This window comes from Acomys russatus, chromosome 1 (genome assembly GCF_903995435.1).
Source record: "Acomys russatus chromosome 1, mAcoRus1.1, whole genome shotgun sequence".
Lineage (NCBI taxonomy): Eukaryota > Metazoa > Chordata > Mammalia > Rodentia > Muridae > Acomys > Acomys russatus.
In genome coordinates, this window is record NC_067137.1 from 89666918 (window position 1) to 89693799 (window position 26882).

Below are 26882 nucleotides of genomic sequence, written 5' to 3' on the forward strand. Positions count from 1 at the left end.
AAAGATGGTTGGTGTGCCCTTAGGTGGTGGATGTTGATAAATAAACATTGTTTGTAGCTATAAGAGATAGCACTGAAAATAGCAATGTTTGCTGTGAATCAGTGTGTGGGGGTCTCTGAGACTACCAGAGTAACAATTCACATGAGGCAAGAAGGAAATCCAGTTCAACATGACTTAGTTAGCTGATGTTGGTTCAGACTACTAGAGTCTAACCCCAAGCAGTTAATTTTAGACATACTTAAGTACAGTACAACTTTGGAAATAAATTTCCTGGTAACAGGTATCTCAATCTTGTGTGTACAATAAAGCTTAAGGCATGACTATCTTTTGCAAAGTACATGTGACCTCTTCCATAAAAATGGAGTCTATTGCTTTGGGACCTAGGATCTGGTGTGATCTTGGTCATGCAGATAGTATAGAGGTCAGCAGGCTATAAAGTACACGTGCCATCTCCCATAAGGATGGGGCCTATTAACCAAGAAACAAAACTGAAGATAAAGGTCTAAGGAGGAAGGGTCTGGGATAAATGTTAAGGAGGTTCGGGTGAGGCCTGGCCTTAGAGATAGGAAAGGTCACCAGGTTATTAACAATATATCCACTCCCAGCCTTCTGGTGTACTGAAAAGGTATACATCCCTTCCATTGAAGAGACAAATGTGCGTGCGTAACATTCCTGGTTTCCTTAGTGCTTATCTTTGAGTACAGGGACCTTTGTGTTCCCAGCATCAGTATTGATTCTTCCATTTCATGGACCCTAAACCCTACTTCTTAAAAAGTATCTCTGCCTTCAATTTGAGATGGCTTTCCTCCTGTGACATACCAATTCTGTGATCTCTCACATGCGGTATCATGGAATCCAGCCTTTCAGATTCTGGTTTTTCTAGTTCTAGATATAATTTATAAATAAATAAAGTTAAAGTCATATTTTGGTCTTCTTATGATAACATGTTCATCCGTGTCCGTTTTGTCAGAGCCAACAGGAAGTACTTGTTAGAACAAATGCTATTTTTTTTTTTTTTATGTTTGGTGACTCGAGGATTTGTGTGGATCTTGGCTGATAGGGTCAAATACAGGCCACTGATCACAAGAAGCAAGAGGAACAAAGTGTGGATGGATCAGACAGTCTATGAAGTCGTATCCCATTAGATGGGTCATTGCTATACTCTCCAAAGGAGTACGTGTTGCTCTGGTTACTAATCAATCAGCAGCAGACTTCAATGCCTTTGAGTCTTGTTTTCAAACAACCATGAACAATTAGTAAAAATATGACCAGACTATTGATCCAGATGAGAGAACATGCATTTAATATCTGTGCAGCAATAAGTCGTTAATTTTGTGACCTTATCTTGCCTTGGCAGATAGTGGACTCAGCGACTCACCCGGTCTTTCCTGTGGCCTTAGTTCATGACAAAGTAGTGAAGCCATATGAAGATAAGGCTTTTTGGTGATATGAGTAAGAAAACGGTCCTTTAATGTTAGCCTAGAAATACTTTCTCGTGGAACTTCTCAGCAGCAGAGTGTGTGCAGCCGTTTTAGGGTAGCCATACCACTGAGGCACCAACTTGAAGATATAGCAGGGATAGTGTTTGTTTCTTGGTTTTGGTTTTGGTTTCAGTCTGCAAGCAGAGACTACTCCACCAAGGGATCAAGCTTGTGGAATGAGGATTCTGTTTTAGCCTGCACCAGGGCTCTTGAATGTGAGGCTTAGTCTGTGATCACAGGGCCAGAAGGGGTCAGGTCAAGCTGAACAGCCCAAGAGTTAAATTGCATTGTCCAGGGAATGGTGTCCCCCTCCGCTGACTATTTTCTTTACATCCTGAAAACTTTGCAAAATTATATAACTAACAAATCTCCTTATCGGGGTACAAGCCAAGTTCAATCTCTTGTTTATTCTGCTTCAGTGTTTGAAAAAAAATCCTTCTTAAGAAGCTGGGACACGCTTTCTTTCGAATGAATTCAGGCCTCTTTTCCACTTGGTTTTTATTTACTCCTTCTGCGCACTGCTTCAATCCTGCTCTGCCCATTTCGCAATATTTTTTCTTCTAACTGAAGATATTTCTTTAGAGTAGAATTAAAGAGGCCTCTCCTAAGGTTACTCTTGTCCCTATCATTTTAAATCATCTAAAAGTATGTGTGAGCTCACCCTGTGCATGGCATAGAGATGCCAGCAGGGAGAAGGCATAGTCCTGGTCTTGAGCGCCTTCCCATCAAGGATGGAAGATGTTTATCTTTGCACATGTATGCACTCATGAATAACCGAGAGGGAGTCCAGAGAAAGGATGCTGAAGCACCACCACACGGCAGTGTCTGGCTACCTCTCGCATGGATGGCTAAGTGTGAGTCTAAAGAAAGGCGAAATCATCAGGAGCATCCTGAGAAGACACCAGGAGAGGGTGGGGCCTCAGCAGTTCCAACAGCAGTTGTCACGCCTCGCTACCCTGCAGCTTCAGCACGAGAGCTTTTATAAAATACCAGTGCCAGAGCCCCATGTTAACTAGCTAAAGCAAAACCTCGGTCTGGGAAGTGACAACAGGAGAACACGCATGTGCATCAGCATCCATTTCGTGTGTAAAGCTCACCCAGGTGATTCTAATGTGCTACCAAGGCTGAGAGCCTGTGCATTAAATAACAGATAATCAAGGATAGGCAGAAAGGGAAGACGTTAGGATGGTGCCCAGCCTCAAGCAGCAGTAGGAAGGTAGCCGTAGGTGGTGGCACAGGCTGGATTCTGCCTCATAACTGAACAGAAGATCCCTCCCAGCATTTGTTTGACAAATTGGATCACCCCATGTCTGCTCATTACTGTTGCTAGATGCTAGAGTGAAAAAAAATGGAGGGAGCTGATACCCTCTCATTGCTCAGTTTACTTGAAAAGACAGTGTAGAGGTGATAGAAGGCCCTACCACTGATAAATGTTCTGGAATGATTAAAGAGGCAGAAATATACCCAGTGAATTGGCTGAGCCTAGCAGTTGGGAAGTTTTTGAAGTACCAGGTTCCTTGTGATGACTCAGGAAGTTGGAGTGTGGGTGGCTATGCCTGAAAATGATGCAGAATCTGATGAAACATTCCGAGTATTTTTCATCAAATCCTCCTGAAATCTGTTCCTACAACCCACATATGGCATTATATAAATTTTGAATTGCCCTAGAAGGAGTAATGAAATAAATTAATCCTGGCTAAGCCTCACACCCTCTTGATGAAATAAATATTATGACTCTCTTATTTCAACAGATTGGAAGTAGGTGACCTTTTTCATATAGGTAGTTTATTTGAATAGACTTTATAATGGTATTTTCATCTCCTACTCAGGAGGCACCCTAAAGTTATTGAACATTTGAGGGATGAGCCAATATATTGTTGACAGGACCAATACTATTTACTCAAGGTCCTAATTTTTATTTGGATCTGTGGCTTTCTCAATGCTGTAGGTTGAACTTGAGTATCCAGTCTTTTCTGTGTATCCATCATTTCTGACAATGGACTTCTCTCAAAATCCATTTTGTACTTTTCAAAGACTCAGACATCATCACTGTGAAGACACAAGCCTTCATCAACCCCATTTCCTTCTGGATCACAGTTGTATCAAGCACTTACATCGCTTGCTGTTCTCACAAGCCCTGAACTAGGAGCCCATTGAAGATGTAGCTTCATAGCTAAGGACAATGTCCAACACACATGTGAGGCCTTTATTCTGAAAGAAGGTGAAAAAGAATGAGACACAGAAATCCTCCTTAGTGTGCTAAGGCAACAGGAAGCAAATTCCAACTTGGGCTAAATGTGACCCTTCATCATAAAACAAACATCAATAAAGAAACGTTCTTTTATTAATATGTGAACCCAATCTTGAATCACTCTTCCACATATTGAATGTTGCAGCTTAGTAATCCCTTAAAGCATTAGTAGTCAGCTAAAGAGTTTCACGTCTACCATGACAACTGCAAGCAAACATGTGTATAGCAGGGTACTAGGAATACTGAGCACAGCAACACTTCAGAAACACTGTTGAGAGCTATGGAAGAATAGGAACCAGTCCACTAGAATCTTCATAGGGGCTCCTTTAAGTAACTAAGCCAGAGCCCTGAACTTGGCCCATGGCACATGAGGGAAGGGTCCTCCAGCCATCTTCACAGGCAGGTGGCTTCAGTACTTGAGGGTACACAGAAGTCACAGTAGATTGGGCTGGCATGTGAGATTTACACCCATATTCACTCAAAGAGTAAATGCTGTGCGGTGGGATCTTTGCTTCTGATTTCTCTGAAGATTTCTGATTCCAAGAGATCATACATAGTTACCGTAACTCAAATAGAAGCCCTTCTAACAGACAGCTTCTAGGTGATCGTACTGCCTTGCTTGCATTTCACCCCAGCACAGCTACTTACCTGCTGGTGTTTTGGGAGAGAGAGAGAGAGAGAGAGAGAGAGAGAGAGAGAGAGAGAGAGAGAGAGAGAGAGAGAGAGAGAGAGAGTGCGTACTCATAGCTCACACATGCAAAGAGAATTTGGCCATGCTCCTAGGTGGGAGGAAATTCTTTTAAGCATAAATATCTGTAGAAATAGCCAAGGGAACATGAAATTCCAGCCAAGTCCACTGCCTTGAGTGTGAATGTTCCCTCCCGCTTCAGACTGCTCAAGTGTGAAATCTGAACTCTTGCCCACTCTCTTCAACAGAAGTGCTCTAAGCAAGTATTGAACAGATTAGCAAAATGGTGACTTTTTAAAAATTCTTTCTTTTCTTTTCTTTCTTTTTTTGTTTGTTTGTTTGTTTGTTTTGTTTTGTTTTCCAGGCCACCAGGTAGGTAGGTATGATAGTAAGTAAAGAAAAATTTGAGGAAATTCTACGCAAAGGGCCTATTACTATCACACTCAAGACACAAATATCTATATCCTTATGTGAACGTGTACACACACACACACACACACACACACACACACACACACTTCATATGACTCCTTGGGGGAAAAAAGTCAGTGTCTAGGGAATGGACAGTTGGCTCAGCTGTTAAGAGCATTGGCTCTTCTTCCAGAGGACCAAAGTTCAAGTCCCAGCACCTGGGTGGCAGCTTACAACACTCTATAAGTCCACTTCTGGGGATCTAACACCCTCTCCTGCTATCCACAGACACTGCATGCATGTGGTGTACAGATATACATCCAAGCAAAACACCTATACACACAAAATAACATTTTTTAAAAGAAAAAGAAAAAAGTCAGCATGCCTGCTGTCACTATTTCTCAATGGACACCAGTAAAAGAGGCTCTACTCTCTCTTAAGATTTGGGCATTTTCAGTTAAAAACACCTGTGCAGTTGGTCCCTGACACTTCTGTTGAAGGTCCCTTATTCTAATCCTCAGCTAAGACAGATCATGGACCTTCTCTCAAGAGTGAATCTTCCCTAGGAGATTTTGAGCACCTTAGAGACTCTGAAAGTTTAAATAGAAATGAAAGCATTTTTGTCACATAGAGTCATAAAAATAGTTGTTACCAACATTTCCAGATAGAAAAGACCTTAAAACACCAAACAAGTACGGAAAACCTCCATGTGGACAAGGAGTAAGAAATATATTTGTTAATGTATTAACCATATACCTTTACTTTTGGGGTAGGTTTACTATTATGTGACCTTTATTTCTCTCTGTAAAGACTCTGGTGTCCAACCGTCAGGGGCCGAGTGCTGGGCCCACTCACAGCGCTCTGAAAGCTGGCTCCCCTGGAATGAGCCTCTCTCCCCATCATTCTCCTCTGGCTCTGAGAAGTTTTATTTTTGCGTACTATTATCTAGTTCCAAATCCCCTGGTGCAGTGACCCTCCCAGCTCTAACTTGTAACAGAAAGAAGGCCAAATAGCTGGGTGAGATTTATTTTATTTTATTTTATTTTATTTTATTTTATTTTATTTTATTTTATTTTATTTTTAGAGAAATCTGAGCAGTTACAAGAAGTAAAAGAGACACAGGGCTTTGGAGCCAAACTGAAGACCCTGTTTGTCTAGCTTAAAAAACAAAAACAAAACAAAACAAAAACGCTTTCAGTTGGGAGGCAACATAAGAAACCCTTATGAGATCTCTTGGTCAAGGCAGTGACCTGTGAGTCAAGGACATTGAAATGTCTTTGGCTCGTTTGGAAATGAAGGTTGGACAGGATGCTGCATTTTAGCCTTGGTTCTTTAGTTACGGGTGAAGAACTCGTGGAGCAGGCCTTTGATTGAGGAAAGTGAAAGGAGAGGAGGGTTCCACATCTTCATGAACTGACTGACATTTGAATGAGCACTTCCACCAGAGCACTGGCAGTGTCTCACTTGAAATGCCTCCTGGTTCCTGTACAAGTGAGTCACGGGATCACCTAAGGAACCTGTGACTCACGAGGTCCTGGGGCCTCTCCCCACAGATGGGGTCAGTTAAGGCATGCCAGAGGCAGGAGCTGAAGTCTCTAGGAAGCTGTTGGTGACTCTTAGGCTCCTGTTATCTTCTAGCCTCCTTTTTTACACCATTGGGCAAGTATCTGGCATTAAGCGGTTGGCTCACAGTCATAAAACTGGCAAGCAAAAGAGATGGACAAGGAATTAGAATTTGCTTCTTCCTCATTTGTTACATATTGCTTTTTTCATTTTTCTCTGATGACTCTTAAGATAGACTCTGAGTTAAAAAAAAAAAAAAAAAAAAAGTCGTCAAACCCAGCCAAATTCCTAGGCTAATGGATGATATACTATTTATATCTCTGTGACTTTCAGGAGTGCATAATTTTTTTTTTACTGAACTGTGCAGAAAAATATTCCTATAGGTACCTTCTTACTCTACATTGAAGGTTGGGCTCAGATAAGAGACTCAGTGTCTTTTTCCTAGTTGAACTTCACGGCGAACATGAAAGTCCCAACAGAGGGTCTGTGTTTGTAGACAATCTCCTGCAAACGTCATTTGTGCTCTTGGAAGGACACCCTTAAGCCCCAAGCTTCCTGTCGCCTGCCTTCAAAGACTGAAAGCATTCGACACTTTTTCTGGCCTTTTCCCTAGTTTTCCCAATGTGGGAGATAAGCTTGTGGTCATCCGGTTTTTGAGCCGTACATGTTCTTGTGAAAAGGCATTGCAAGGCAGGAGGTAGCAAAAAGCGGGAGACAGCCTGCATGGGACCCGTTTTCTGCCATCTCAGGGCCTCATGCTTGGTCCCAGGGCTCCGTGCAGAACTAAAAGGTTCTTGGTGGCAGAGGTCGGGGGAGGGGTGTAGCCTGTGACAGTACCTGCATGGTTGCTACAGGCTTCAGGTTTGGCTGTTTCATTTGCATGGTTTTTATTAATCCCCACAACAGTCCTTCTTCAACACAGAGCTTGTCATGTCCAGCCTTACTGCTCAAAGCTGGGTTGGTAAGAGTAATACATTATGCTCTATGGTAGCTTCAAGCTGTAGAGACAGGTTTATACTGCTCCAGAGCTTGCCACGTGCCGTGTTGTCTGAGGTATGAGAGGTTTTGTCCATGTTACTATTGCTTAAATTTTTAAGTGTAGGAATTAAATGGGGGACTGGAAAGGAATATTTGTCTTACTGATTCCTTTGGATCACCGTTAATGGCCCGTATGCTCATTCATTTTCATCCATCCATTCATTCATTCATTCTCTCTCTCTCTCTCCCTCCCTCCCTCCCTCCCTCCCTTCCTTTCCTGCCCTCCCTCCTTCACTCTGATTTTTCCTGAAAGACAATTGGATCTAGAATGACATTTAACTTCCTGTGAAGGGTACTGAATTACCTACAAGAGTGGCATCTCCCACTTGGGAGCAGGGGCATGAAGGGGTAGTAGTCTGTGTAATGTTTTCTTCCCTTGTTCTTAGCACTGGTTGGCTTTAAAATACTCCCGGCAGCCGGGCGGTGGTGATGCACTCTTTTAATCCCAGCACTTGGGAGGCAGAGGCAGGCAGATCACTGTGAGTTCAAGGCCAGCCTGGACTACAAAGCAAGTCCAGGACAGCCAAGGCTACACAGAGAAACTCTGTCTTGAAAAAACCTAAATAAATAAATAAATAAATAAATAAATAAATAAATAAATAAATAAATAAAAATACTCCCGGCCATGGCTGGTGAAGAAGCTGTCTGTTCCGTATGGGAGTGTGACTCCAAACAGCTTGTTGAACATGACACTGTAGCAGGTCCAGGTCATGGCACTGTTGTCTGGCTGCTGTTGCCAGGGAGAATTCACACAGTGTACTTGAGGTACCTGGGCCTGTGGCCTCTACAGTTTCCCTGGAGGGGCTATGGCTGGGAGTACCAAGTAAGGTGCAGTGCTGATTTCCATTTCCCATCCTTCCTGCTATCACTGATTGGAGCAGCGGGTAGAGTGAGACTCTTCCAGCATTTACAGAGTTAGGGGCAGGCGGGATGCAGACGAGGGGGTTACATGATGGAAGTGTGAGGGTAAATGAATATGTCTCTGGCATTCGGTTTGAATTTATGAAGTCTTATGTTACCATAACATTTATGATATGTTACACATTATCAAATGCATGATTGGTTGTCAGAAGCAATATAAGTCATTGGGTTTTCCCTGTTTCTGCTGCTTTACCTAATTTGGAGTTTTCAGTTGACATACTCCTTTCTTTCCTTAGTCCTGTCCTTACCCTGTTGCCCCTCTCCGCCCCCAGCCTTCTCTGGATTTTTAAACCAGGCAATGGCTTCTGACAACCGCCTTGGTTTAAATGCATCTTAGGGTCTCCTTCTGGAAGTTTCCCTTATGGACTTGGCAGAGCTTTAGAGTCTTGACATTTTGGACCAAGACTGTGTGTGCTTGCCTCCTGGACTCCTGCTTTACTGTTACCAAGGGGACCGTGATTTTGAGAACACCTCTGGGCAGCCAGGCTGTAGCGGTTGTATCCCACTGCCTACCTTGTAAAGCTTCTTTTCAGAGGGGCAATAAGACCCTGGGCTGGGATTATGATGCTCCCCTCCCAGCAGAGCTCTTCACCGCCTGTTGTTTGAACCGCAGGTGAGATACATCTCTACAAAGCTCATAAAATAGAACTGAGGCCCAGGGTACATTTGGGAGAGACCAAAAGCTCTCCACCCAATGCGCCCGCAGCCCTGGCTTTGGGGGTCGCTTTGCTTTGTTAACCCAGCTATTTACTGGGTTTCTTTGGGGCCAGTTACACTTCTAAGTTCTTTGTGGGCAATCTCTGGTTCAAGGCTCATCACTCTATGGTGTGGGCATTTCTAGGTATGATTTATGGGTGAGTACACTGAGGTTTATAGAGCTTTACATTTTGGCTCCAAATCACATGGCTTCTGGCCCAGAATTTCCCTCCTCTTTTGCACCCAGCTCCAACCATGCATATGTACTCCCTCATCCACACCCCTGGGGTTTTAGTCTTCATTGCATACAATGCCATGTTTAATGTAAGGCTGCTCATGCATGCACTTGGAATGAATTTCTCTGTTCAACCCCTGTGGAGCAGACACCTGAGGTATTTAACAGAATGTGTCCGTCAAAGACTTGAATGCTCTGTACACCGAAAAGGCTGTCTTGACCTCCATATAGCAACACTTAGTTATTCCCTCAGACTCTGTGGCTCCTGGGCTCCCAGAACAGTTCTGAGAGACAGTAAGCTCTGGAGCATCTCCCTGAGTCATGCCATCCAGTCAAGAGCCCCTGCCCTCCTCCCTCAGCTTCTAAGCTATGGTCTTGTCAGCAGCATCTTTTCCATGGACTGGCCTCAGCCTCACTGCTGTGCCCTTTGGTCAATGAAGAAAGAGAGGGTGTGTCTGTGGAGTCTTGGCCACCTGTAGAACAGACCTTTGCTTATCCAGCCAGGATGTCCTCCAGCGGAAATGGGCAGGGTAGACCCCATAAATACATCTCTTCCTTCATGGATGATAGAGAGTAATATATAAATTACATCAAACCCTTACTTTTCCCTTAAAGAGTCATTTTCCCACACAGGAAGCAAGATCATGGCTTACCTTTAAATCCTGAGTTGTCTGTTCTCTGAATGTATCACTCCTACTCTCTACTCAGGACCAATCAGTGTTGAGTGGAATGAGATGACTGACTAACCTGTGCTTTTTCACTGGTACTTTCTTGGAAATGAAAGGCTTAGCAGATTCAACATGGCCTCCGACTCTTCAACAGCTGTTACTGCCAAATGTTTCTCTCTTATCAACAGACATTTATACAATGTTTTCTCTAGACATACTGTCCTATATTGAGCCATTCTGGGATGTTGGGCTCTTCTCTGTAACTGATGTCAATTCCCTACTGTGACTGCATCCTGGCACTGGTCTTGCCACCCCCTGCTCTGAGATCCACCAGTATTTCATCCTACTGGTTTGCGAGAGCCAGGCCTCTAAGGCACTGGTCATAATCTTAGTCTCATAGGAGCAGAAGTCTCTGGGACTTCTCCATAGCAAGGATCCTGCTATGTGGTGTGAGTGTCCAGAGGCCAAGTTTTGCCTAAGAAAATCCATAAGGATGTGCTGCGTGAGTGGCTACCATAGCATTGGCAAGGCCTTGCTCATGGGGGGGGGGGCTATTAAAACAGCTAAAGTGCTGGAGAGAGATGGCTCAGAGGTTAAGAGTACTGTCTGCTCTCCAAGGGTCCTGAGTTCAATTCCCAGCAACCACATGGTGCCTCACAACCATCTATAATTAAGACCTGGTGCCCTCTTCTGGCCTGCAGGCACACATGTGGGCAAAACACTGTATAAATAATAAAACAGCTAAAGAAAGTATATATTACATGTTGATTATGTCTCTCTAAGCATAAGTTGGAAAGTTGACTGTTACTGTAAGTAACAGTGTTAAGGGGTGGGACAGGGACATGGTAGGGAGATGGCTCAGTAGGTTAGAGCACTAGACATGAAAGCCTGATGACTGGGTTTGTCCCCGGTGCAATAAAAAGCCAGATGCAGAGGTTTGCACCTGCAGTCCCAGCACTTCAATGGCAAGAAGGAAACAGGAGAATTTCCCCCAAAGCTCAGCTAGCCTGGACTATACAGCACAATAGTAGAAACAACAGAGATTCTGCCTAAATGAGTAGAAGATGAGACCGACCCCTGAGACAGTTGCCCTCATATGCACTCCAGGACACACGCACATATAAAATTAATTTAATTATTACATTTTAAAGACAAGATATTTAAGAGGTGGCTGGGCCATAAGGTTTTGTGAATAAGTTAATATCATTATGGTGGCAATGTGTCCTTTATAAAAATGTGATTTGGGCCCCTTTTTATTTCTTTCCTGCCCTCTCTTTGCCCTTCCATTGTGTGATAATGCAAGAGAAGCTCTCTTTAGATTCAGACGTCTGAGGCCATAGAACTGAAACACATTTCTGTACATTGCTGATTACCCACTCTGTGGTGTTCAGATATGGCTGCGTGAAACAGACTAAGATGGTAAACAATGTAAATCAAGCCTTTGGTAACAAACGTTATTAACATGTCAGTAATTGTTATGACTGTCCTCTGTGTGTATCTCGCCATAACACAGGCCTTCTTCTAATTCTTCTGCCTTTGTTTAGACAAGGTCTTTAACTGTTTTTGTTGGACAGCCCATTTTCTCTCCATCTTCCTTCTGTGCTTTCTATCTTTTCGAGATAGATATATATGCCAAACACTAGGACCATAAGGTCAAATAAAGCCCCTTTTCTGGACTGAAGATCTACCTTAGTGAAGGAGAACTAAGGGAAGGAAGCGGACAAATGCCCAGTGAAGCAGGTGCTGAGGGGATGGCAGTGAGTTCAGTGCAGGACCAGTGTTGGCAAAGTATGCTATTTGAAACAACACACAGAAGGTGTGTTGGTATTTGCCAAGTACATAAAGGCACCAAGGAGGACACTGCAGAGGGCACTTTTCTGATGATACTGGAGAAGATACGTGTCTATGCCAATACATAGAAGAGAGGGTAAGGTGGTCCTTAGCTGAAGAAAAAGCAAGGAAAGGAATCCCCCGACTCCCCATCCCCTACTCACCCCCATCCCAGGTCCTGATGCTATGACATCAGCTTTGTACTTCACAAGGCTTCCTTGGGCAAGAGTTAGCCATTTGAATTTGGAGGAATTTAGGATAGGATGAAAAGAAACCAGCGCCTGAACCCAGGCAGTGGCTATGGGGCTAAAAAGAGCTATAAGCCTGTGAGAAAGCAGGATCGACAGCAACCAAGCACAGAGAAGCCATTTAGAGGAAGGTGGGTCAGGAGGCTTGTTTCTGATGCTGTGGATAAGTGGATGAAGCTCCACCCACTGAAGTGGGCTAACACCAGAGAAAGGACAGGGAAGGTGGCAAGATCTAGGGAAGGGGGCATTCAAAGTCCCCTGCCTATGTGACAGTGTGACGGCTTCCATTCTACCCAGCCTTGGAGACTCCATCAGGGAGTGGTATGCAGACCCACAGGGACTTCGCATAATTGCACAGAACCTTAGGTGGGAATTTTATCTTTCTCTGTCCTCTACCACTGCTTCCCACCCACCGTTCTCCTCTCTATCCTCAAGGCCACTTTGCTCTGTTAGAACCCTGGCTTCCAGCCAGGCAGCCATCAGAATGAGATGCTTGGAGAAGCCTCCTAGGGGGAGGGAAAGAACAGACTTTGCAGTAGACCCCTGCTCTCTCGGGGAAGGGGATCTCCTATGGTAGCCATGCCTCCATCCCCAGCTAATTCTGGCAAATTTGAAGTCAGAGGATGTGGCAAGCAGTGGATTTGGAGAGCTTGAAGCTACAAGGTTTTTGTAACGCACCCCCCGCCTCCCCCTTACAACTTGGCAATCAGGAATCTGCCTTGCACACCACTCCAGTCAGTGGCTTATTTTCTCTCAGATGTGTTCCCTGCCCTTCCAGGCTCAGCTTGATGTCACAAGTGAACTGACCCCTACAATTCGTGTCTCCAAGGCTCCCCTTCTGTTCTGCTCATCCTGGAGAAATATAAAGAAGCTATGTCTTCTTCACCACCCCTGTTCCCCGCCTCCAGTAGTCTCTCTCAGACAGTTGTATTGGTTCTAGGTCTACAATCCCTTGACTGTCCAAGGTCCAATTGGATGGAATTCTTCAGCCTCTGGGCTCCAGCACCATTGGAGCCTCTTCCTTGATTCCTCTGGCCCTTGTGATGGAGACAACGTCTCATCGTTGCTATTCCTCTCAGCCCTTGCATAGCATGTGTAAACTGGTTCCAAAAATTAACCCTCTCTCTCGAATCTCCTGGGATGAGCCCCGTTTCTCTGACATAGACTGATACGGGTCGAAAATGTTCTCTCTTGATGAATGGTTTGTGTAAGACTCCAGATGCGTTTTTTATTACCCAGTTCCCCAAAGCACTCTTCTTATCTCCGCCGATTCCCTGGCCCGGACCAGTCAGGCTCCCGAGCTGGCTGTCTTGGAGGGCAAAGAGTTTGTGCAGCGCTTCCTGAATGGCATGGGAAAAGGAGCTCTTTTGGCCTCGTCTCCTTCCTGTAGGATTTTCCAAAACTTTCCAGATGTATCTAAGTTCAGGAAACATTTTAATGACTGGAAATAATGTCTTGTGCGGGTGGTGGGCTTGAAACTAGTGGGGCCTCCTCTGAAAAAAAGGTGCACTGAAGCATTTCAGAGCTCCGCGTGCACAAGTCCAAGCTCTGCCCCTTCCTTGGTGAAAGCATGGCAGACCCCGCCCCCAACCTTTAGCGGATTCACTGTGGAGGAGGCACTGACACTCTCTAAGTGCCCTGACAACAGTAAGAACAACAACTCCACAGCGTTCTCTATGGGAAGAAGGGACTGTTCAGTGGTCAGTCATGGATTTTGATTCTAACTCGGAGGCAATCTCCTATTCTATGAGGAAACCTCCAGATTAAATTGGGGTGGAAAAGGACTAGTTGCCTCATGTTAATGACTGTAAGATTGGCCTAAATCATAATAAATACTTTCTAAAGCCACAGATCCTAACTTGATGAATTCGAACCTTCTGAGAATTCTGTGATAGCAGCCATCACCCAGCTGTAGGACACACCACTGTTTTCGGTAGCTCGTAGCTTTCAGTTTGTGCCATCACTAACTTCTCTGTTGTGGGATGCGTATCCTTGCTACTTCAAAGTACCGGGAACATGGAGGGGCTATCCTTGTGTACCTGCTGAGATCCCTCAGCACCATACTAAGAAGTAAAAAAAAAAAAAAAAAATAAGCACCTTTCTTGCAGCTGGAAAGATAGCCCTTGCAGAAGACCCAGGTTCAGTTCCCATGACCCGCATGAGGTAGCACCAGGCCCAGGAAATCTAATGTCCTGGATTCTGTGGGCACTTGCACTCATGTGGTAGACATAAACTCTCACAGGCTCGCAGACATACACATCTTTGTTTTTTAATTAAGAGTTAGAGAGATGGCTCAGCAATCAGGAACACTGGCTGTTCCTCCAGAAGCCTTGGCTTTAATTCACAGGACCCATATAGCCACCCACAATCGTATATAACTCCAGTTCCAGGGCATCCAGCACCCTCTTCCAGCCTCCACAGATACTGAATGCATGTGGTACATGGACACACGTGAAAACAAAACGCCCATACACATAAAAATAAATACTGTTTTTTAAAAAATAGTTTTCCAGTTATAAACAAGAAAATGACCATTCCGCCCCAGTGGTAAAAATCTCAGAACTTTCTAAGAGATTCCAGCATCACTGTGAGTTTGTGTCCACAGTTCCTTCATTAGCCTGCAAGGAATCCTACAACATGAACCAGCCTCATAAGTAGCATGGGAAGCACTTTTACATTTGAATTCACTAAAAGTTAGTGTAGCCTTTCAAATTTCTTCAAAAATTAAGATGAATCCATTGATTCTAAAATAAAATATACATGCAAAAGACACTGTCTTCATCTCTTTAGGTACCATAGAAAAAATGACTTTTTCATTGCCAAAAGGATAACGACAGTTTAAACGTAATCCCAAGCTTTGTCTCTAATGAGACATGATCTTGGACAGATGACTCATCTATAACAGTCATATATTCTTTTACATTTTTGAAAGTTTTAATTTTTTATTATGCATACATGAGTCTGTTTATGCATATGTGTGCAGTGCCTACAGATTCCAAAAGAAGGCACGGGATACTGTAACACTGGGGCAGGAGCTACATACAGTTGTGAGCTGTCCCATGTGGGTGCTGGGAGCTGACACAGGTCCTCTGCAAGAGTGGTGTGCACTCTTCCCGGCTGAGATGCCCTCTGGTCCTGGGTTACTCTTATTCTGTGAGAGAGGGAGACAGCCTTGAAGGTGACTGCACTTTCTGTTTCTGTGTGGAGACGCAACACATCACACTCTACATCCCATGCTGCTTTATGCTATAGAAATATTTTTCATTGTCTTCAGGAACTTGCTACATTGCTTATTTGTGCAAATCCATATCACATAATCCTATGGTTCTGCAGTTTATTTGGCTGGTGACTTTCTTGTGTAATGCTTCTGGACAGGTGGCCAAAAGACTATGGCTTAGACTCTGCCTGCATAGAATGCAACAATTCAGATTCCTGGGCCTTCTTCGGCTGAATCCAGCAAATGTAAAGTGTGCCCCTCCCAAAAAATAAGAATTTCTACATTTACTGGGTGGTGTTTAGGTACACAAAGTCTGAGATCCACTGACAGCGGACAGCATATGCACATTCTGTGATGGAAGTGATTTTAGCTCCCTTTCCTGTTTGCTTCCTGTCTGTAAGCCTTCTGCTACCTGCATGACTTCATCAGATCTTTTTATCTCTCCAGTACTTCCTCGTTTATGTAACACAGACGTTAGTATTCATCTCTAAGGAACCTTTGGGTTCCAGTGGTCTGTAAAGTCATTCTCTAGTGACCTATAAGAGTCACTGGGCCTATCTTAATAAACCACATTTATGTACTGGGCATTGTGTGACTGTGGTGTGTGTGTGTGTGTGTGTGTGTGTGTGTGTGTGTGTGTGTGTGTGTGTGTGTCACATGCACATATAATGCCTATGTACCTATGGAGGTCAGAGGTTCGTTGTCAGTCACTTTCCACCTTAGTTTTTTAGACAAGGTCTCTCACTGAACCTGGAGCTCACTGACTGACTAGCCGCACAGACTTCCATCTCTGTGTCCCGAACACTGGAATCTTAGGGACACAGTCCTGCAAGTGCCAGCTTCTTACATCTGTGTTGCAGATATGAATTCAGGTCCTCACACTTCGACAACAAGCTCTTTACCCACTGAACCATCTCCCCAGACCCCATAACTTTTGTGTGTATCATCATCACCATCGTCATCGTCACCATCATCATCACCATCATCACAATCATGTCGTCACCATCATCACCATCATCTCTTCCTCTTCTTCTTGTGCTCAAGATCAGACTTGGGGCTTTCTGTGCACACTGACCACCATGGAGCTATCTGTTTCCCCTGCTCCACGTCTTTAATAACACGTACTGTTTATTATTAGTAGGAATCACACTCGATATCAGACTGAGGCTCAGAAAAGTAAAGCCACTCGTCTAAGTCCACTTAGTAAGTGGAGCTCCAGTGAAGAAATTTCAAACCAAGGGCGTAAACAGGTAAAGAAGTGCCTGAGTTAGTATTGGCCCAGAGCTGCCCAAGGCCTGGGCCTCACCCAGTGAACTGCTCACGCACTGTCTTTTCTGCTCTCCAGCAGAGGAACCTGGTTTTGGTTTCCTCAGATGTTTAGTTGGCCTCTTGCTTGAGCATTTGCCTTTCCTCCTCAATAGCAATAAAAGGGGGGGGAAAAAGTCCCAAAGCTGGAAACATTTTGTTTCCTACAAAAAGAATCTTTTTTGCAGCCAGCTCTGTGGTTAAAAGCATTTTTTTCCTGTGGTCTAGGGACGGGTTGGATCCCATCTCTTCTTGGCTAGTGACTGAGAAGCCTGTGGCTTCCCAGCAAGTCTGTACATAGCACACTGTTTTCAAAGGAGTGTCGAATGTTGTCGGATGTGTGCGTGAGTGGATTCGTCTGTTTGGGTGTTTGAGAGTGTGTACATGAGCCTCTGGACGTTTCAGGGCAGAGAGAACCTGCGAGTGGTTTTCCACATGCTGGACATATTGCCATGAGTTTTAAGTTTTCACCTCTTCCATGACGATCAAACAGTCAGATGCTGGCAGGATGAGAGCAGGGTGATATATGGGCCTTGTGCGAATTTGCAAGGAATCAGAAAGCTAGGGAATGTGAGATTTTGACCTGTCGCATTTCTTTCTGTTTTCAAATGCTCAAATCCAAGACATGGCTTTGGTTTTATTAGATGGCAGGGGGGTGTGATGGAAGAGCACAATGTGCGAATTCTGAGGTATCAGCCTACAGCTTGGGCAACTTTAGGATTCAGTACAGTAATCTTTGCCCAGCTTTTAGATAAGTCGCTTTGTAAACATTGCATTTCCCTGTCAGAAAAAAATTTTTGGCTTAAAATTAAATTTTAAGTTTTGTGCTTGTAAGAATAGTAGCTATTAGTAGGACAGATGTTGAATATCCTAGTACTATGCAGATATCTGTAATTTGCTCTTTATTTATAATCTTATGACCTGACTGAGACTTTGCAGCATGTGGTCTTTCCTAGAACTTTTCAGTGCTGACCCCAAGGCCTAGCCTTAGTGAGTCTGTTCCCCTGCATTCGTGTCAACCACCACAAAAGCAGCATTCTCTGGCTCCCATGCCCTGGCTTTTAAGTGGAATCCCAGCTCAGTGTCTGACACAGAACAAAAATGCCTAATAAACACTGGTTGACTTAGATGAAATAAACTACTCTGGAGATGACAAGCTGCTGTCTGTAACTTCAGAGTTCCAAGTGGAGACATATTAGAGGGCAAAACATCGTGCCTTCCAGATAGGAAAGCTGTAGTCACTGGATCTGGGGCAACCATTTGAAGAAGAGTTAAGTATCACTGATAGAAAGAACTGTGAACCCTTTTTCTATATTCTGAGATAGAAAACACATTTGAGCCATAGGACTGTTTCCCATTAGAGACAGAGTGAGATACACCCAACTCCCAGCATGGGACCCAGGCCTATTCTGCACTTGGACATAGAAACTGGCTGATCCAAGTCAGGCACGTAGGAAAAGATGACCACAAAGAGAGCAGACCACAAGCAACCAGTGGGGGAAACTGGCATTTTTTTTTCCATTTTATCACACAAGGCAACAAGACTATTCTCACAGTGGGGGGTAGGGTAGAATTGGGGGGTAGTGGTAGTGATTTTAGTACACTGGTTTACAGATGGGCTTGGTATTTCTGTCTTTACCCTTGACAATGACAATGACAACATCCCAAATAATAGATCCCTTGGCATGTCAGAATGCCAGGGCAAACTGGGCTGGTGGAGCTTTGTGGCTTTGGCTGCTGGCTGACAGGCGTATCCATGCATTAGGGACATGGCTTGGCAGTAGACAAAGCAGCTGTGTGGGTCCTGGGCGAGCTCTCTGGCTCTGTGGGTTTCTTTGATACGCAATTGAACTTTGGCTAATTTTTCTTCTCATGGCTGTTTATGAAGTCCAGAGCTGGGCAAAGGACTCATTATGGAGCCCAGAGGCCACAGCAAAGGAGCCCAGGATGTGTTCTCACAGTCATCCTCTACTTGTAGCCTCAAAGGATGGCCCACGAGGCCTACCACAAAGGAACAAGTTGAGGTAAGAGACTGCACAGTTCTCTTTTCAGTTACATATTGCTCTACCTAGAAGACTGGCAGATCCCTTCTCGTTCCCTTCCTTCAGAAAGAGTGGATCTCTCACTTGGAAAAGATCAGTAGGCTTACTAAATTACTGCTCTTTAGCTCCATAATGCTTAACAACAACAGTTAATGTTTGCCCACTATTTAGACATTTTTGAGGTACAAACATGACTGCCTGACCTTCATACCTAGTAAGGTAAGACGTCACTCCCACCTCCATGCTTCATACATGAAGAGTCTCAGTGGCGGAATTATCAGTGATTGTGGTTCTCACTACTCCCCAACTGAAGGCTCAGTTTCTACAAATATGTCTGAATGTTAACTGACTTTCCTGCATCCCTTCCTCCTTCAATCTGTAAGACCAGGCCACAGATAATAAAATGATTCTAGTTAGCCTTCTTCTTCTTTTTCTCCTCCTCCTCCTCCTTCTTCTTCTTCTTCTTCTTCTTTTTTTTTTTTTTTCCCCCTGAGACAAGGTTTATCTGTGTATCCTTCGCTGTCCTAGACTTTCTTTGTAGACCAAGCTGGCCTCGAACCCACAGTGATCCACCTGCCTCTGCCTCCCGAGTGCTAAGACTAAAGGCATGCACTACCACACTTGGCTAAAGTTAGCCTTCTTAATTACCCACTTTATCAGGTCTTGGCCATTTTCAGGTAATATCATTCAAAAACTGAAATTATGGCTTTCGTCGACTTGCAGGCAAGTGTGAGGTGACTGGCTTATCTGAAGATGGATCCTATGAAATGCATATAGTGATGGAGACAGATGTGGCATTTATTCTGAGAAGGAAATGGTTTAGAGAGAATGGTTCTCAACCTGTGTGGATCACCACCCCTTTGGCAAACTTCTGTCTCCAAAAATAGTTACATTACGATTCATAACAGTAGCAAAATTGTAATTATGGAGTAGCAACAAAAACAATCTTATGGCCACGGGGCCACCACAGCATTTTTGAAGGGTTATAGCACTAGGAAGGCTGAGAACCCCTGGGTTAGAGGATGGGACACAAGGATGCTGGCGTCAGAATTAGGACACTGAAATTTGCTTCCGGGTCATTTCCAGCCTCTGTGCTTTCCATCGCTATACCAGAGAAATAACGATATGAACAATAGTTTTGTATCAGTCATGGAAGAGCTGCAGGATCATCATCCCTATAATATACAATGAGACAGTTTTCAGAATCATACTGGCAAGTGTGTACCGTGACCCTCAACTTACAAACGGGGAAGTACATTCGAGATGAAGCTGTGTCCTGAAACAAAAGCAACTAGTAAGTGATAGAAAAGAGAGTCAGACTCCCAGAGAGATGTGTTGCCTACAGCTTGTCTTGCTCCATAAACAGTGCAATGGGCACCTGGTATTTTGGTTGCCCTTAACCTTTTATCCTTTCTTTTACTGCTTGTACCATGGTTTTCCTGTGCGGCAACACCGTTCTTTAATTTCTAACCTGTGTGCCTGAGCAGGGCTGCTTGAACCACTCACTGGCTCCATGTCTGACCAGCAGAAGGGTCACATTCCCATCCTATGGAGATTGGTTTGTAGGAATTGGTTAGCACAAACTAAGCCAATTAAAGCAAACCCAAGACTTAGCTGAGCAAGGATGGCTAAGTTGGTAGAATGCAAGCGTGGAGCTCCTGGGGCCATCTTTGCCACCCCCTGAGAGTGACAAAGATGTCCGTCCACAGAAAAGGAAAGAGGAGAGATGCTGAGAAGCTGTTCCTGGAGAGAAGCATTTATAAGGTTTTTTCTCAGTCTCACCCACCGCAAGCCTGGATCTGGATCTGGTCCTGAAAAACGTTATCACTGGACTGATGGTCCTGCCCTCCCACTAGGCAGGGACCAGTTCTGGCTCTGTGGGTCTGTCTTCTTCTAAACTGTGCCCTTTGCCCCTCCTCCCTTGTGCATTTGCTCTTCTTCCTGCCTTTTCTCTATGCCGCAACTACAAAAGCATGGGGGGAAGGGACTGGGGAGAGGGGGGAGAAAGGGCTGGAGGGGTTGGGGGGAAGGGGCAGGGGAAAGGCTGGAAACCTAAATCAGGCAGCCTTGCTGGCTCTCAGGAAAGGTCCAGGTGAAGACTGAATTAAAAACCCTGAAGTCAGAGGCTAAAGAGAGGGCTCCTCCTGTAAAGGCACGCTGCCCTTGCAGAGCATCCAGCTCCCACATGGGCAGAATGCATACGCATGCATCTTTAAGTAAATAAATGGAGTATTTTTAAAATATACTGATTTAAAAGCAATTTAAAAATCACCCTGGACTTTTTAGTTAGCCGTTCTAACCGTGGCTTCATTGTCACCTACTAAACTTGACGAGAGCTCTTGATGTCATTGCTTCCAGGACTGAAACGCAGCCTTTTATTTTTTTTTTTTCTGAGTGGGTCTCACTTAATCATCAATGAATGATGGGGTGTAAAATATTCTTTCCAGTTCAAAAGTAGCATCATGTAAATAAGATGAAACTCATAATGGTTTGGGAAATGAGGTCATACAGCAAGCTGATACTTAGTGTAGCCATCTACCAAGGTAGGTCATGGAAAAGGCAAAGATGAATTAAATCTCATATTTAAGGTCTGGCCACATTAAATCTCAGAACCACTGACCACAGTACAGTGCAATGGGCAGGAGGATAGTGAGAACATGAGTGACTACTAGAAAGGGACCAGACAGAATGGATGCCCGAACTTGGAGAAGGAAGGATGGGTTGTGGTATTACCCCAAACATACATACTATTGCTAGATTGTGTAGGATTGCACTGGGGCTGGGGCTGCAGTGGAGCGTTTATAGACTTAGACGTAGCAGCCGTTTGCCAAACGACATGGCAGGATTTCAGTAGTATAACCGGAGCAGCTGACCTAACACAGTCAAGCTGAGTAAGAGCCCAAAACTGTGCTGCAATCAAGGTCTCCTAAAGGCATACAGCAGAACTCTTGTCCTGCTGAGGCTGAGTGGAGCTTCAGAAATGGGCTCTCACCGACCATGTGCAGAATTCAGAGAGAACGAATGGTCCAAATAAAGGCAGCCTCCCTGTGGTTACCCCACAGGATCAGATTTGGGGATTATCAGGAGGGAGGAGAAAGGGGAGCCGGAGCAACAAGTCAGCCCACAAGGGCAGGGACCTGCTAAAGGATGTGAAAAGTCAATGCAGGGGAGCCAGTGGTGGCTCTCCAACTGTTAAAACCTGGCAATCAGGCTGGGCATGGTGGTGTGCACTTGGAAGGCAGAAGCAGGTGAACCGCTGTGAATTCAAGGCCAGTCTGGTCTACATAGAGGATTCCAGGACAGCCCGGGCCACATAGAGAGACCCTGTCTGAAATCAAACAATAGCAAACAAAAACAAACAAAAAACCAAGGTAGTCCACCACCTTTTGTTTTTCTTGTAAGGACCTCGCTTGTGTGACTTTGATGTTATTTAGATACATGGTCCATACACAATACCAGAACATCTTTCATATCTTGTTCACCTTAACCTAAAAAAGCCAGAAGTACAGACATAAGCCACTAAATCCTTAGACTGCGGCTCACCCTATGCGAGGCAGCAAGAAGCCAGTGTTTTTTTTTAAAGCACGTGCCATCTCTGGATTCCTGAGGCCTTCTGGGTTACCTCAAAGCTGGGCCTTCTGGCTGCTCATGGGCAGAGGCAGCATCGTATTCGTCTTTGTTTTCCCTACTGTCTAGCTCAGTACCTGGGACATAGGAGGTACTCAATAAATATTTGTTGAATGAATATAACATTAAATAAGTCATTCGGTTCTAAGTAACCATTGCTTATACTTCTTGTAAATATGGGTTTATATAATTGCAAAGTGTGTCTGCCCTTTTTAGGTCTTGTATTTTCCTTGTGGCCTGAGAGCTGTCAGTGGCACTCTGCTAGAGTCTGTCTGCTCCACAGAAAAGCTCTGGCAAGAGCAAATTGAATATCCCGGCTTGGCTACAGACCGAATATGGCAGACTTCTCACTCCCTTCAACTTGACTTTCCCTACCTTGAGCAAGGGAGAGGAGGCTTTTGTTTGCCTGTTCTGAACTGGGGAACAAGATGCAATGTATATGAGGTGTGTGGAGAGAATCAGGAAATATAGGATAATATAGAGAAAGAGGGAAAATCCCTCCTATATAATACAGGCTTTCTCTGTTTGAACTAACTACATATAATATGTATAATGTTATATGGCCTGCTTTTAAAGTAATCTGGATGTTGCATATCTGTGCAATATATATTGCATTCTGTTTCCTGTTTCAGAACAAGCAAACAAAAGCCTCTTCTCTCTTACTCAAGTCAAGTTGAAGGGAGTGAAAACTCTGCCATATTTGGTCAGTAGTCAAGCTGGACTATACACACACACACACACACACACACACACACACACACATGCTTACTAATCACTTTTCACAGAAGCATGGTATTCCATGGTGTGAACATACAGGCATTCAATCAAAAACATGATGGCATTAAAATGAAATTCTGTGTTCTTTTCAACTTATACCAGGAAAACTTGAAGTATTTTATTTTTAGTTACCAAACATCATCATCGTCATCGTCGTCGTCGTCGTCGTCATCATCATCATCATCATGATGCTGGGATTATAGCTCGGTTGGTAGAATGCCTGCCTAGCGTGCACGAAGCCCTAGATACAAGCCCCAGCACTGCATAAACTGGGCTTGGTAATACATGCCTGTAGTCTCAGAAGTTCAACTCCATCTCCATCTACGCAGTACATTTGAAGCCAGTCTGTGCTAAAAGAGAGCCTGTCTCAAACAAAAAAGGAATGTCATTGTTGACAACAAAATTTGTATTACTAGAAAAGGAGTGATAAGAGTTTCACTTCAGAACCAGCTCTGCTTCATCTTGCTTAAGCCCTTCCACCTTGGGACATTGATAAAAGCTGGTGACTCTATGGCAGGTGTTCTGAACCAGCTTGAACTGAACAGGTCTTTATACTTACTAAGTGTCCCTTAGTTGGGCCTGCTTTAATTGAGCCGCTCTCATGCAATAGATTTTGAAAGGAGAGATGAGGCTACGGGATGCAGTTCATTGGTAGGGTGCTTGCCCAGAGTATTTGTGGTACTAAATTACATCCTTGGTACCACATAGACACACAAATTAAATATAATATATAGATATAATGATAAAGAGAGGATAGCTCAGGGAGCTGCAAATGACCAAAGAAATACAAACTCAGAACAATGAAGTGCTTAAAGCCTATTCTCAGCCCTGACCCCTACCCCCTACCTGCATCTGTCCCCAGGTTCAGGCTCAACCCCTGCCACACACACACACACACACCCCCGCACTCCCCGCCTTCTCCCCCTTCTCCCCCCCCCCCCACATCCTGGGCTAGTGAAAGAGATTGCACAGTTGATCCTCAAGAAGACTGAGATGTCCCAGCACTCTTTTGCTTTATTGCCATTCCATTGTCCACTTTGGGATCTCGTTCCTCTTAGGAATGCTGACTGTTCCCCAGGGACCCATCAACCTGCCTGTGCTAGGAATTGGGGTGTCAATAGGGTTGCTTCCTCCACTTATTCTTCCTCCTCCTGTGAGGGATTCTGCCTGAGAAGAAGAAAAAAACTCCTGCAGACTCTTGCCGTGGACATAGCTTTGTCCTGTAGCAATGGGGCTGATCTCTGATCTGCTTCTAATCCATGATTTATTGGTTGGGACAGAGGGAAAATTGAGTTATTTAAGATAAAGGTTCTAGGGAACAAAGCGGGGCTTTTTGCCTACCTGGCCTCCTGTTTTAGGCCAAGCCCTGGGTTGCTGTGCTGTGTGCCATTCCAAGAGGCAGGTTCCTTGCCTGGACAGTAAGGAACAGAAAGGTTACAGACTGAAGCTGACCTCAGAGAGATACTCCCTGCCCTAAAGGCCAGTTAAAGATTGCATCCTCGGGACTAGCCCTCACTCAGAGGAGCCCCGGTAAGAGGCAAAGCATACCCACACTGTGATACTTGGCTCTTCAGTTTTGGACATGACGTTTTCCTCACAGATTTGCTAAGATGGAGATGGCTTGCTTTGCTCTCTATTGCTTGGCTCTCCTATCATGAACATGTGCTATTTCTATGAGTGCAAAGACCTAAAGCCATTTCCATAAGACAAGGAGCCACATAGTCCTGTAGTGTCATCAAGTCAGCATCAGCTATAGGAAGGCTATAGCATCAGGATCTTGTAGAAGGCCCCTAACATGATGACACGATAGGAAGACTTTAACCCTTCCCACTCCCCCTTTGGGAGCTGAGTGACAAACTATGCAGAACCCCACAAAAGACTTTTCTACTCATCCCAGCCCATATTCATCTTATTGGTTTGTTTATTTATTTTTGAGCTGGGTACTGTGGTGCATGCCTGTAACCCCTGCATTCTAGGAGGCAGAGGCAGGCGGAGCTCTGTGAGTTCAAGGCCAGCCTAGCCTACAAAGCGAGTCCAGGACAGCCAAGGCTACACAGAAAAACCTTGTCTTTAAAAAAAAAAAAAAAAAAAAAAAAAAAAAAAATATATATATATATATATATATATATATATATATATATAGAGAGAGAGAGAGAGAGAGAGAGAGAGACAGGGTTTCTCTGTGTAGCCCTGGCTGTCCTGGAACTAAATTTGTAGACCAGGCTAGCCTCAAACTCAGAGATCTCTACCTGCCTGCGCTTCCCGAGTCCTGGGCTCAAAGGCATATGCCACTACCACCTGGCTCATCTTATTTAATTCTCAGTTACAAGGTCATGTGTTCCAGGCAAGGAAACCTACTAGTTGACTCAAGAAAACATGCTTTGCCAGTGGAGTGTGTGAATTAACGAGGTGGGACAGACACAGGGATACGCAGCTTAAATCCAAATGTAGCATTCTAATGAAAAATGCTGATTTCAGAGTCACCGGGGTGGGGAAGATTTTGACTAGACACCTCCTAGCACCTCTCAAGTCAGATCTTCTCAGTGGCTGGTGGGATGTATACATAAATGTCCTAGACATGGAGAGCCAGTCCTTCCTCTCTGTTGATCAGTAGCCTTGTTTAACCTATCGCCCCACTAGTGAAGTGAGGGGAATACTACTTTCCTGATAAGGTTGATGAGGAGTACATGCCTCTGTACTGGCACACAGGGAGAGAGCTTAATGAATTAACATTAGCTGTCATCACTATTATTATTCAAACTCTGCCAAGAGTTTTGCATTCAGAGTAAGCTGCCAGGTGGCAGTGTGGTGGGCTCCCAGGGTGGTAAACCCCGTGGGTCCTGTTGAGCTCTTCTGAGGTCTTTCTAGGCCATGCCACTCAGATTCCCCCTTTCTTGAATTATTTCAGCAGAGGGTCCCAGTCCTGTGGGCAAAAGGGTACTGTGGGTTTTTCATAATACTTCATGAATGTGCTTGTATAAAATATGAGATTTGGATACAGTCTCATTAGAAATATTGAAAATACAAAAAGTCTAAACAAGTTTCTGGTTATGCTGACTACAATGAAAATTAAGTTCCAGCTCTCCTTACAGAGAAAGAATGGGCTCTCTCTCTCTCTCTCTCTCTCTCTCTCTCTCTCTCTCTCTCTCTCTCTCTCTCCTTCCCTCCCTCCCTCCCTCTCCCTCCGTCCCTCCCTCTCTCTCTTCTCTCTCTCTCTCTCTCTCTCTGTGTGCATGCACACACATCTTCCTCTGAACTCTGTTGTTTCCTTCTTGTCCTTTGACCTTTTCTTCACAGGAAGAGGGCTTTAGGGAAATAACAATGCTGTGTTAATAAGAATTAATCTGAAGAGCCAGCATGTTGCCTCCTTTACATTGGTCCTCCACCCATCACAGCACAGCCAGGGATGTGGTATATTACACAAGCCAGTCCCACGTGACCAGCTGTTGTTGGATGTGTCAAGCCCAGATTTCAGCCTCCTTACAGAGAAACATGTTGCCTTCCTCGAATCGATTCCTGTGAGACTGAAGAAAGTCTCCGGTGACTCAAGAATGATGTAATAGGGATGTGTGCTTCAGAACTCAAGACACACCCGCTGAGTTCCTGGCATCTTTTTACCATAATAATCACACAACCACAGTTTGCCTCTGTGACCCTTGAGGGCAGTGCTGCCTCACCTTGGCTGGGTTTTCTAGCAAGCCTGGACCAGAGGCCCAGCTCTGCTTCCTGTGGATCTGCAGAGGACCCAGGAGGGCAGACCCGCCTAACTGGGTGTCCAGCGTGCTCGTGTGCGCAGCTAACTGGTCCTCTTGTTTGTCCAGTGTCTTCTTTACTTGGTCAGTTTTATTTGCCTGCTGTAAGGGAGAGAAATAGAGTACTTGGTC

General features: G+C 44.5%; 1 protein-coding gene across 1 annotated transcript in view; it reads left to right on the forward strand.

Moving 5' to 3' along the window:
- The window catches only part of Rad51b (RAD51 paralog B), a 507656-nt gene that overhangs the window by 458331 nt on the left and 22443 nt on the right, over positions 1–26882 (forward strand). The gene's annotated exons all lie outside the window — the stretch shown is intronic.